The following is a 10,675-nucleotide window of genomic DNA, read 5'->3' on the forward strand; positions in this document are numbered from 1 at the left end:
CCAACCGAGAAGCATGAGCATCTTCGAGCAAATGATGCCAAGTCACAGTCCTCTAAAGCATCCTCTAGATCATCTCGGCGGTCCAACAGACCATCGTCATCGACAGCTTCTGCAGCCGCCAAAGCACATGCCAAGGCAAAAGCTGCCCAGGCTCAATTGTCCTTCGCTGAAAACGAAGCTAGTGTGATGAAGCAGAGAGCCGACCTCGACGCTAGTGTGATGAAGCAGAGAGCTGACCTAGATGCTAGTGTGATGAAGCAGAGAGCTGACCTCGACGCCAGTCTCCACATTCTCCAAAGCCAGAGAGCTGCCGCTGCCGCTGAAGCTGAAGCTGCAGCTTATGAAGAAGGTGAGGAGAACGAAGGCGGGGAGCACAGCCATGAACCATATGTTCCAGAACAGCCCCTCAGTCCAGTGCAACATACAAGTGACTATGTCCAACAACACTCCAAATTGTTCTTCAAGGAAACATCCAGGTATCTCGACGCAGAACCAGCTACTCACCACAGTAACAAACAGCCTGTTTTCGGAGACACTGAGCTTAAAAGAGAAGAAACAAGTTAGACTTACCTGCAGAGACCTCCACAACACTCAGCCAATCCAGCCAAGCAGTCCTCACCCGAGCCACAAGGTGCACAAGACCTCGCTAGGTCCCTCATCCGCCGAGAATTGTTAAGTTCAGGCCTTCTTGAATTTGATGACCGTCCTGAAAATTATTGGTCATGGAAAGCGTCCTTCCTGAGTACCACCAAGGACTTGAATCTGTCAGCCAGAGAAAAACTAGATTTGATGACAAAGTGGCTCGGAGCTGAGTCGTCAGAACAAGTGAAGAGAATTCGCTCAGCGCACGTCTGCAATCCCACAGCAGGCCTCAACCTGGTTTGGCAGCGTCTCGAAGACTGTTATGGGACACCAGAAGTCATTGAACACGCACTGCTTAAGAAGATTGAGGACTTTCCGAAGCTAACCAATAAAGATAATGTCGAGCTTCGAGAACTGGGTGACATTCTCCTCGAACTGGAGTGTGCTAAGGGAGAAGGTTACCTGACAGGCCTCTCGTATTTGGATACAGCTCGTGGGGTAAACCCAATAGTGGAAAAGCTCCCCTACAACCTTCAAGAGAAATGGATAGCTAAGGGATCCAAGTACAAGGAGGACTATGGAGTGGCATTTCCCCCCTTCTCTCTCTTCTCCAGATTCGTCCAACAACAGGCAAAGGTGAGGAATGATCCATGTTTCACGTTCTCCACCTCCAGCAGTTACGTTCCTTCGAGAACAGAGAAACCCACAAAGTAGAGCAACAAAGCCTCTGTGAGCGTGCACAAAACAGATGTTGCAGCCGAACCCTCAGTCAACCAATCCAGTTCTGCTGGGAATAAAATGGATGACCCAGATCATCAGTGTCCAATACACAAGAAGCCCCACCCACTCAAAAAGTGTCGAAGCTTTAGAGGCAACCCTGTTGATGAGCGCAAATCATACCTGAAAGAGAATCGCATCTGCTTCAGGTGTTGTGGGTCGACTATGCACATGGCAAAAGACTGCAAGGCGACAATCAATTGCTTCGAATGCAACAGTGAAAAACACATCGCAGCCCTGCATCCAGGTCCTCCTCCTTCGACCACCGAGAGTGCTGCGGTTGACAAAGAGGATAGCGGGGAGCAAAACAAAAGCGCATCTTCTTCAGTCACCTCCAAGTGTACAGAGGTTTGTGGAAATGCAAGCAGCCCACGCTCATGCTCCAAAATCTGCTTGGTTAAAGCATATCCTGCAGGGAGAAAGGAGAAGGCGATCACGATGTACGCAGTGCTTGATGAGCAAAGTAACAAGTCTCCAGCAAAGACAGAATTCTTCAATCTCTTTGAAGTCAAGGCCAGCGCAGCTCCGTACACGCTAAAAACCTGTTCAGGGACAACAGAGACTATGGGTAGGAGAGTCGGCAACTTCATGATCGAGTCCATGGATGGGAAACTACAGCTTCCCCTCCCCACCTTAATTGAGTGTGACATGATGCCAGATGATAGGACGGAAATTCCCTCCCCAGAGGTCGCACGCCATCAGCCCCACCTACAGCCAATTGCCAACAAGATTCCAGCTATGGACCCGGACGCTCCAATCCTCCTGCTCTTGGGAAGAGACATCTTAAGGGTGCACAAGGTGCACGAGCAAATCAACGGGCCCCACAATGCTCCTTATGCGCAGCGGCTTGACCTGGGATGGGTCCTCGTGGGTGGAGTTTGCCTGGGAACAGTCCACAAACCAGCGGATGTCAACATCTATAAAGCAAACGTGTTGCACAACGGTCGCACATCCTGTCTCAGCCCATGCCCAAACAGGATCCAGGTAAAGGAAGACTACGATGGCATGATGCAGCATCATAGGTCAACCTCCTCTGCCTGTGAGGAAGAGGCAGGCCTCACTGTGAGCACAGACCGCCTAGGATGCTCAGTGTTTGAAAGGTCTAAGGATGATGACAAGCCAGCACTATCTATGGACGACAAAGCTTTCCTTACCATCAATGCCCTGAGGAGGTTTTTCTCAATCCGTGGTCCAGCCAAACTTCTCCGCTCCGACAGAGGGACTAACTTCGTGGGTGCCTGTAAGGAGTTGGACATCCACATGGACGATGCAGCGGTAAGAAGCTACCTCCAAAAGAAAGGATGCACGTGGGTGTTTAACCCCCCACATTCATCCCACATGGGTGGTTCATGGGAGAGGCTCATCGGTGTTGCCAGGCGTATTCTGGATGCTATGCTGCTTCGGACGGGACCCACTCGTCTCACACACGACGTCTTGAGCACTCTCATGGCTGAAGTCATGGCGATCATGAATGCAAGACCCCTAGCGCCGGTGTCCACCGACCCAGACATGCCTGCAGTCCTCACCCCCGCGATGCTCCTGACTCAAAAGATGAGTGATATTTCAGCCCCCTCTGGAAATTTCGACATGGCTGAGCTGCAGTGGAAACAAGTCCAGTGTCTTGCAGACACTTTTGGAAGAGATGGAGAGGAGAGTATTTGTCCACACTACAGAGCCATAGGAAATGGACAGAAGACAAGCCAAGTGTCAAAGTGGGAGATGTTGTCTTGCTGAAAGACAGCCAAGCACACAGAAATGAATGGCCTGTGGGACTGGTTGTCAAAACTCTGCCGAGCAGGGACAAGAGGGTCCGCAAGGTGGAGGTGAAGATTGTCAAGGAGGGTACTGTCAAAGTGTTTCTGAGGCCAGTCTCAGAGATCATAGTCCTCCTTTCTGAAGAAACCTAGAGAAAGGATTCTGAGTATGTTTGCAGCCAAAGGACGTTTTCTTTAGGTTTTATTTTGTATCTGTAGCGGTACAATGGAATTGTACCAAGCGGGGAGTGTGCTGCCTTCCTTTAGGAATTTATGTTAGTTTTCCAGTTAATTCAGGAGTTTGAGTAATTTGGGTCGATTTCCATTGTGTGCCGCCACCTAGTGGATATTTGGTACCTAGCAAGTGCAGTAAAGCGCAGTAAAGTGCAGTAAAGCATAGTAAAGTGCAGTAAAGTAAACTACTGTATATCACAGACCTGCAGCCACACATGGTCTGGGAAGTTATTTTCTTGTTACGCTCCGGCCTTGGACACTATTTGTCTGTAAGTACTTGAGAATGTTATAGATGATTAGTGTACACTATATTTTGCAGAAAATGTTTAGTTGTAACCATTCTCAGTAAGCAAACCTGCACAGCTAGCCGTGAAGTGCTCACTCTGTGTCTAGCTGGTTAACTTGTAGCTGTATTTTGATGCACTATGTACAGGGCTAATTTAAAGTGAATGTAAGAGAAGGCCTTTCAGTTTGCTAAATGTATATTCACAGTAAGCTGTGTTTCCACGTGTTTTGGTAAGTTACATGCCAAATGTACTGTGTTGCTCAGGCCTACCTAAATTTGTGTATGCATATCAGTTATGTGCTTGTATACTAATGTGCGCTTCCATTTCTGTATTGTATTTCAGTTTCACAATAAGAATCTTTCAGTAAAGTTTACAAGAAAAGTCAAGCCTTGTGATTTTTATGGGAAGATATCAAGTTGAATGCTAGCTGTCTAGCTTTCCATAGGAACGCGCTGCAAGGGCAGAATAGGTTTAATAGAATGGAACCCACTGCTATGGCGCCCCTACCGGCAAGCAAAGAGTCTGCGTGTGCCTGGGAACTCAATGAAAAAGCTGTTTGCCAGTTCGGTGGGCCAAGCTCGCTGCTTAGTGGCGTAGACATATAGCAACAGCATCTCGTTATAGCACACACAAACATACAGACACACATACACACATACACATACACACTTACACACACTTACATACACACATACATACACACAGACACACACTTACAGACACACACTTACATACACACTGTGAGCTATGGGGGCGGTTTGTGGTGGATGGACGGTATGTGGCCACCAGATGGAGACAAAGTCCCCTTCTCACTCCAATTCAGGTGAAGGCCACACACACCTCCAACACACCTGAGGCAAATCTACCCATTAGCTCAGGAGTTCAAAAGGCAAACTAGTGCATCCCTTCGGGGCCAGTGCCTGAGGAGAGGGCCAGGACAGGGCCAGGGACCTGAGGAGAAAGCCAAGACAAAGCCAAGACTGCTGTTGAAAGCTGGCTTGCAGCTGCCACAGAGAGGTCTACTATTGAACCCAGGTGGAATACTGTTTAGTCCTGAGAGACTGATATGATCCCTGGACCGGCTGAGAAAGATCCAGTGGTAATATAACCTTGGCTTATTGTTTTTTGGAGAAAATTGATGTAAGGACTGCCTTCCTAACCACCCCGGGGGCGGGTTATGGTTTTGTTATTCATTTTTCTTTTTGAACGTCATATGTTTTTTGGATTTTGCCAGACGTGAACCTTTTTTCCCCGTTTTCTAAAAATAAAACACAGCTAACTGCTGTTTTTCATTTACCAATCTTGTGACTGTGCTTGTGTCCTCCACCTCCCGCATCAACACACGCTTCTGTCTAGGTGGTGGTTGATTACATATGGTGGAGAATGCTGGCTTTAGCCCTCTGGTGGCTGGGAGGACAAAGCACACATTGTTGAAAACCCGTTGGTGGAGCGATGAAGGCCCGTTTGCAGCAGAAAGAGTTGGATGAGAAGGCTGAATCGTTTTCTCGGCCTGCTTCTCGAAATGCAGTTGCAGGGTTGTCAGCAGTGACACTGGCCTCACTTGGGGGATCCTCCCCTCGACGAGGGAGTGGGGATACGAGTAGCATTCTGGATCCAGGTGTTTCACTCAGTGAATTGCGAGATTCCTTACCAGAAGTAGAAGAGAAATACAAAAAAAAGCTATGGTCTCCAATGCACAACTAGACAATGGAAAATCTAACCTCGTCTACCAAGTGGATACACTAAAAGATGTTATTGAGGAATTGGAGGAGCAAATGGCAGAGCTATATAGAGAAAATGAAGAAAAATCTAAGGAACTAGAACGACAAAAATATACGTGTAGTGTGTCACAACATAAAGTAGAAGAACTAAAAGAGGGTATTCGGCAAAGAGACGAGCTTACAGAGAAACACGGTTTGGTGATAATCCCAGAAGGCACACCTAATGGTGATGTAAACCATGAACCAGTTGTTGGTGCGATTACAGTTGTGTCTCAAGAGGTCGCTCAAGTGCTTGAAGGTGCAGGAGATGGACCACTAGATGTGCGGCTAAAGAAACTGGCCGATGAAAAGGAAGAATTACTTGCACAGATCAGAAAGCTGAAATTGCAGTTGGAAGAGGAACGACAGAAGAACTCTAAGACTGAGAATGTGCTCACGGATTCTGATCGACTGGAAAATGGCACAGATCTACAAATTCTTGAAATGCAGAGAGATGCGAATAGGCAGTTGAGTGAGTGCAAGTTTAAACTGTCTAAGGCAGAATAGGGTATTGCTAATGTTCAGCAAAATGTTGCCAGACTCGAAGGACAGGTGCTTCGTTATAAAACAGCAACAGAAAACTCCGAAAAAATAGAGGATGAACTAAAAGCAGAAAAGAGGAGGCCCTTTGGTCTGCCTGCGCCCCTTTCCGGAGGTCAGAGCTGAGGGGGGGGATATGTGAGCTATGGGGGCGGTTTGTGGTGGATGGACGGCATGTGGCCACCAGATGGAGACGAAGTCCCCCTCTCACTCCAATTCAGGTGAAGGCATTACCCACCTCCAACACACCTGAGGCAAATCTACCCATTAGCTCAGGGATTCAAGAGGCAAACTAGTGCATCCCTTCAGGGCCAGTGCCTGAGGAGAGGGCCAGGACAGGGCCAGGGACCTGAGGAGAAAGCTAAGACAATGCCAAGACTGCTGTTGAAAACCGGCTTGCAGCTGCCACAGAGAGGTCTACTATTGAACCCGAGTGGAAAACTGTTTAGTTCTGAGAGCCTGATATGATCCCTGGACCGGCTGAGAAAGATCCAGTGGTAAAGTAACCCTGGCTTATTGTTTTTTGGAGGAAATTGACGTAAGGACTGCTTTCCTAACCACCCCTGGGGCGGGTGATGGTTTTGTTCTTCATTTTTGTTTTTGAACGTCATATGTTTTTTAGATTTTGCCAGACGTGAACCGTTTTTCCCCGTTTTCTAAAAATAAAACACAGCTAACTGCTGTTTTTCATTTACCAATCTTGTGACTGTGCTTGTGTCCTCCACCCCCCGCACCAACACACCCTTCCGTCTAGGTGGTGGTTGATTACAACACATACATACACACAAACACATACACACACTTATATATACACACACACACACACACGCACAAATATAAACACACGATCACCCACATATAAACATAGACATACACACGTACATAATTGCAATCTTAAGTCTTGTATATCAACTTATCATTTACCAACATAGTTTGTGTTATCTTCACAATTATCCAGGAAGGTCGTCGCATTTCTGCATTTCCATAATGATTCCTGTGGCTAAAGTATTAAAAACAGTCACCCCACAGGGGTGGGCTGGGGGGACCTCGACTTCCTGTAGAAATAATAAAAACTCTGTAAATTCTGTGTACCTGAAATATAAACAAAAACTGCTGGAATGACGCTGCGGTTGAGTGTCTGTCGAAGGCATTATGCCCAAAACATTAACTGATCATTTCTATCAGTAGATGCCAGTGCGTTTGATGGATTCGCTCTGTTCCCACTCAGAGCGACAATGGGGATTGGATGGAAATTAAGATGATGTAGACCGCGGTCTGCTCTCTGTTCACGGGGCGAAGCATTCCTTTGAAGCTAAAGCTGTACAGGAACAAAATATGAAACAAGCATTAATTCTGGTGAATCCTTGGTCACGTGATATAAATATTGAGAATAGAATTGTGGGCTGGTCTTTGAATCAGTTTTAAAAGAACGTGGAAAATATAAAAAAAATATACCAGTGAAATCGGAGTTGGAGGTTAATTGGCTTTGACACAGTGCGAAATACAATGAGACTGTTACTGATGGAAATGGTTCAGTTACTCACCTTTCCTTGTAGGGTCTCTTGACTCGTTCTTCTGAAACAACTAACAGTAATTAGCATTGAAAGCTGCGAGAAGGGAATCACATTAAACAAGCATTTATTGAAATGCACCTGATAAACCTCAATTCTCTCCTGATCTGCCACTGTCATGATTCCAAAATGGAAACGAGGATCAAGACTAGAACCAGGATCACCGAGACAGTTATGGTAACGGGAAGGGTCGGAATGCTCCACCCTACAGAGAGAAACACTTAGAAAATGCTGCTGGGTCAAATCATTACTTTCTGGGATTCTCTGATGAGAAACTTGACCCAGTTACAATGTAGGAGCATCAAACTCGGGGTGTGAAAGGACAAACCAGCCAAGGTGACTGATATTGGAAGAGTAAAAACATATAATGGAATAAATTGCGCTATGTTTGGTGTTTGGGGCAAATTTAAAGTCAGTGCACAACAAATATAATTCAGTCCAGAGATGCACTTACAGCGGAGAGTTATTATCAATCGTATATTACCCTTAAACTGCTAGGCTCTATGTAAACACCCTGACAAAATTGTGTTTCAATATTTAACAAATGAAGTAATTAGCATTAATATGTCAGGGTTAGACCTTTCTATCTCTATCTAGCTGTCTCCCTACCTATTTATCTATCTTTATCTTTCTATCTCTAACTCTATCTATATGTATCACGTCCCACTCCAGAGACTTCAGGGCAAAATCTAGGCTCACACTCCCAGTGCCAGTACTGATGGAGTGCTGCACTGTCGGAGGGGCAGTACTGAGGGAGAGCTGCACTGTCGGAGGGCAGTACTGATGGAGCGCCGTACTGTCGGAGGGGCAGTACTGAGGGGGTGCTGCACTGTCGGAGGGGCAGTACTGAGGGAGTGCTGCACTGTCGGAGGGGCAGTACTGAGGGAGCGCTGCACTGTTGGAGGGGTGGTACTGAGGGTGCACCGCACTGTCGGACAGGCAGTACTGAGGGTGCACTATACTGTTGGAGGGACAGTACTAAGGGAGCGCCACACTGTCGGAGGGGCAGTACTGAGGGAGCTCCACACTGTCGGAGGGGCAGTACTGAGGGAGCGCCGCACTGTCAGAGGGACAGTACTGAGGGAGTGCCACACTGTCGGAGGGGCAGTACTGAGGGAGCACCGCACTCTCAGAGGGGCAGTACTGAGGGAGCGCCGCACTGTCAGAGGGGCAGTACTGAGGGAGCGCCGCACTGTCGGAGGGGCGGTACTGAGGGAGTGCCGCACTGTCGGAGGGGCAGTACTGAGGAAGCGCCATACTGTCGGAGGGGCAGTACTGAGGGCGCGCTGCACTGTCGCATGAGATGAGATGTTAAACTTGAGCCCCGTCTGCCCTCTCGGGTGGATGTATGAGATCCCACGGCCTCTATTGGAAGAAGAGCAGGGGGAGCTCTCCCCAGTGTCACGGGGCCAATATTTATCCCTCAACCAACATCACTAAAACCAGATGATCTGGTCATTTAATATATTGCTGTTTGTGGGATCTTGCTGTGCGCACATTAGCTGTCGCGTTTCCTTCATTACAACAGTGCCTACTCTTCAAAAGTACGTTATTGGCTTGAAAGCAGCCTGGAACGCTCTGAGGAAGCAAAAGGTGCTGTATAAATGCAGTCTTTGGTTTTGCTTTGTCTCCGCCCACACATAAAGAATGGGGACTTGGATTGGGTAATGGACTCCTAATTGGGAGGTACAGTTAATACTGAGGGGACTGTGAAAATCTACAAGAAGACTTTTCAAAACTGTCAGAATGGGCGTGTACTTGCTAATGAATTTCAATATATATAGGTGTGAGGTGGTGCAGTTTGGTAGGGAGAATATGGAGGCCAAATACTCCTTTGAAAATTAGACTATAAATGGGCTGGCGGGGCAGGGGGATCTGGGGGAACAAACAGACAAATCACTAAAAGCAGCGACGCAGGTTAATAAGGCCATAAAAAGCAAACAAAATGCTAGGAATCATTTCTAGAAGGTTAGCACTGAAGAGCAGGAAAGTTATGTTAAACTATAGAGAACATTGGTTAGAACGCATTTGGAGCACATTGCACAGTTCTCTCCATATGAACAAAAGGATATAGAGGCTCTTGAGAAGGTGCAGGAATGATTCACGAGAATGATACCAGAACTGAGAGGTTATACTCATCAGAAAGATTGAATAGTGAAGCGGAGGCTGAGGGGTGAGCTGATAGAGGTCTTAAAGATTATGAAAGGGTTTGTTAGGGTAGACATAGAGAGGATGTTTCCTCTTGTGGAGCAGACAAGATCTAGGGAATTCAGGAGAAACTTCTTTACCCAGAGAGCGGTGAGAATGTGGAACTCGCTACCACAGGGAATGGTTGAGGCGAATAGCATAGATGCAATTAAGGTGAAGCTGGATAAACACATGAGGGAGAAAGGAATGGAAGGTAATGTTGATGGGGGGAGATGAAGAGGGGCGGGAGGAGGCCCCTGTGGAGGATGAGCACCGGCACGGACCAGGTGGGCCGAATGGCCTGTGTCTGTGCTGCACATTCTGTGTAATTCTATGGAAGGCGCCTATGCAACCTATGTCAAGAATGAAGCGGTCTGGAAACTGGAAGTTAAGAGAAAGTTACATCAATTTTAATTTTAGAATGAATTTCTGGTAGAATTGGTTTTGAATTGAGTAGGCCATTTTAGTACCTTACTGAATTTCTGACCAGTGATGCGGAAATGCCTGAACTCAACTGACAAAGAAGCGAGCCTGGCCTTGAAGCAGAGAGTGGACAGCTCGTTGGCAGCGAAGAGGCGCTTTGGCTGTGACCGCGCCTATTGCTCTGAATACCACAGATCACGCTGCTCGGGCCGCTTGCGAAGGGATGTGCAAAGTGCAGCGAGTTGGGGAAACGGCTGGCCGAGACTCTGACTTGAGCTGGAAAATAATGGCCGAGCTAGAAGCTCTCTGTGGTTTTCCTGTTTCTGCAGGTGAGCCGCTCACACACAGAAAGGTCAAACAGTGAGGCACCATGTTCAACCGCACTCAGAAGACAGTTGTCACGCAGGGTAGATTCAACTGAACAGAGAGCAGACTCGAGTACATTGACCTCATTTACAGCCTCTCCTTCCATGTGACACCGCGTCCTGTTTATCTGCATTGCCCGGTGTTTGCACAGGAGTAATTGATGCTATTCTGACCCTCAATATCATTCATTAAAT

At 47.3% G+C, this 10,675-nt stretch overlaps 1 pseudogene; it reads left to right on the top strand.

Annotated features, from left to right (window-relative positions):
- Positions 1-5,086: 5,086 nt before the first annotated feature.
- On the top strand, positions 5,087-10,591 carry LOC147086493 (leucine-rich repeat flightless-interacting protein 2 pseudogene; annotated as a pseudogene).
- Positions 10,592-10,675: the final 84 nt, after the last annotated feature.

This window comes from Somniosus microcephalus, unplaced genomic scaffold (assembly GCF_052327205.1).
Source record: "Somniosus microcephalus isolate GS21.2 unplaced genomic scaffold, FLI_Smic_1.0 unresolved_chr7, whole genome shotgun sequence".
Classification (NCBI taxonomy): domain Eukaryota; kingdom Metazoa; phylum Chordata; class Chondrichthyes; order Squaliformes; family Somniosidae; genus Somniosus; species Somniosus microcephalus.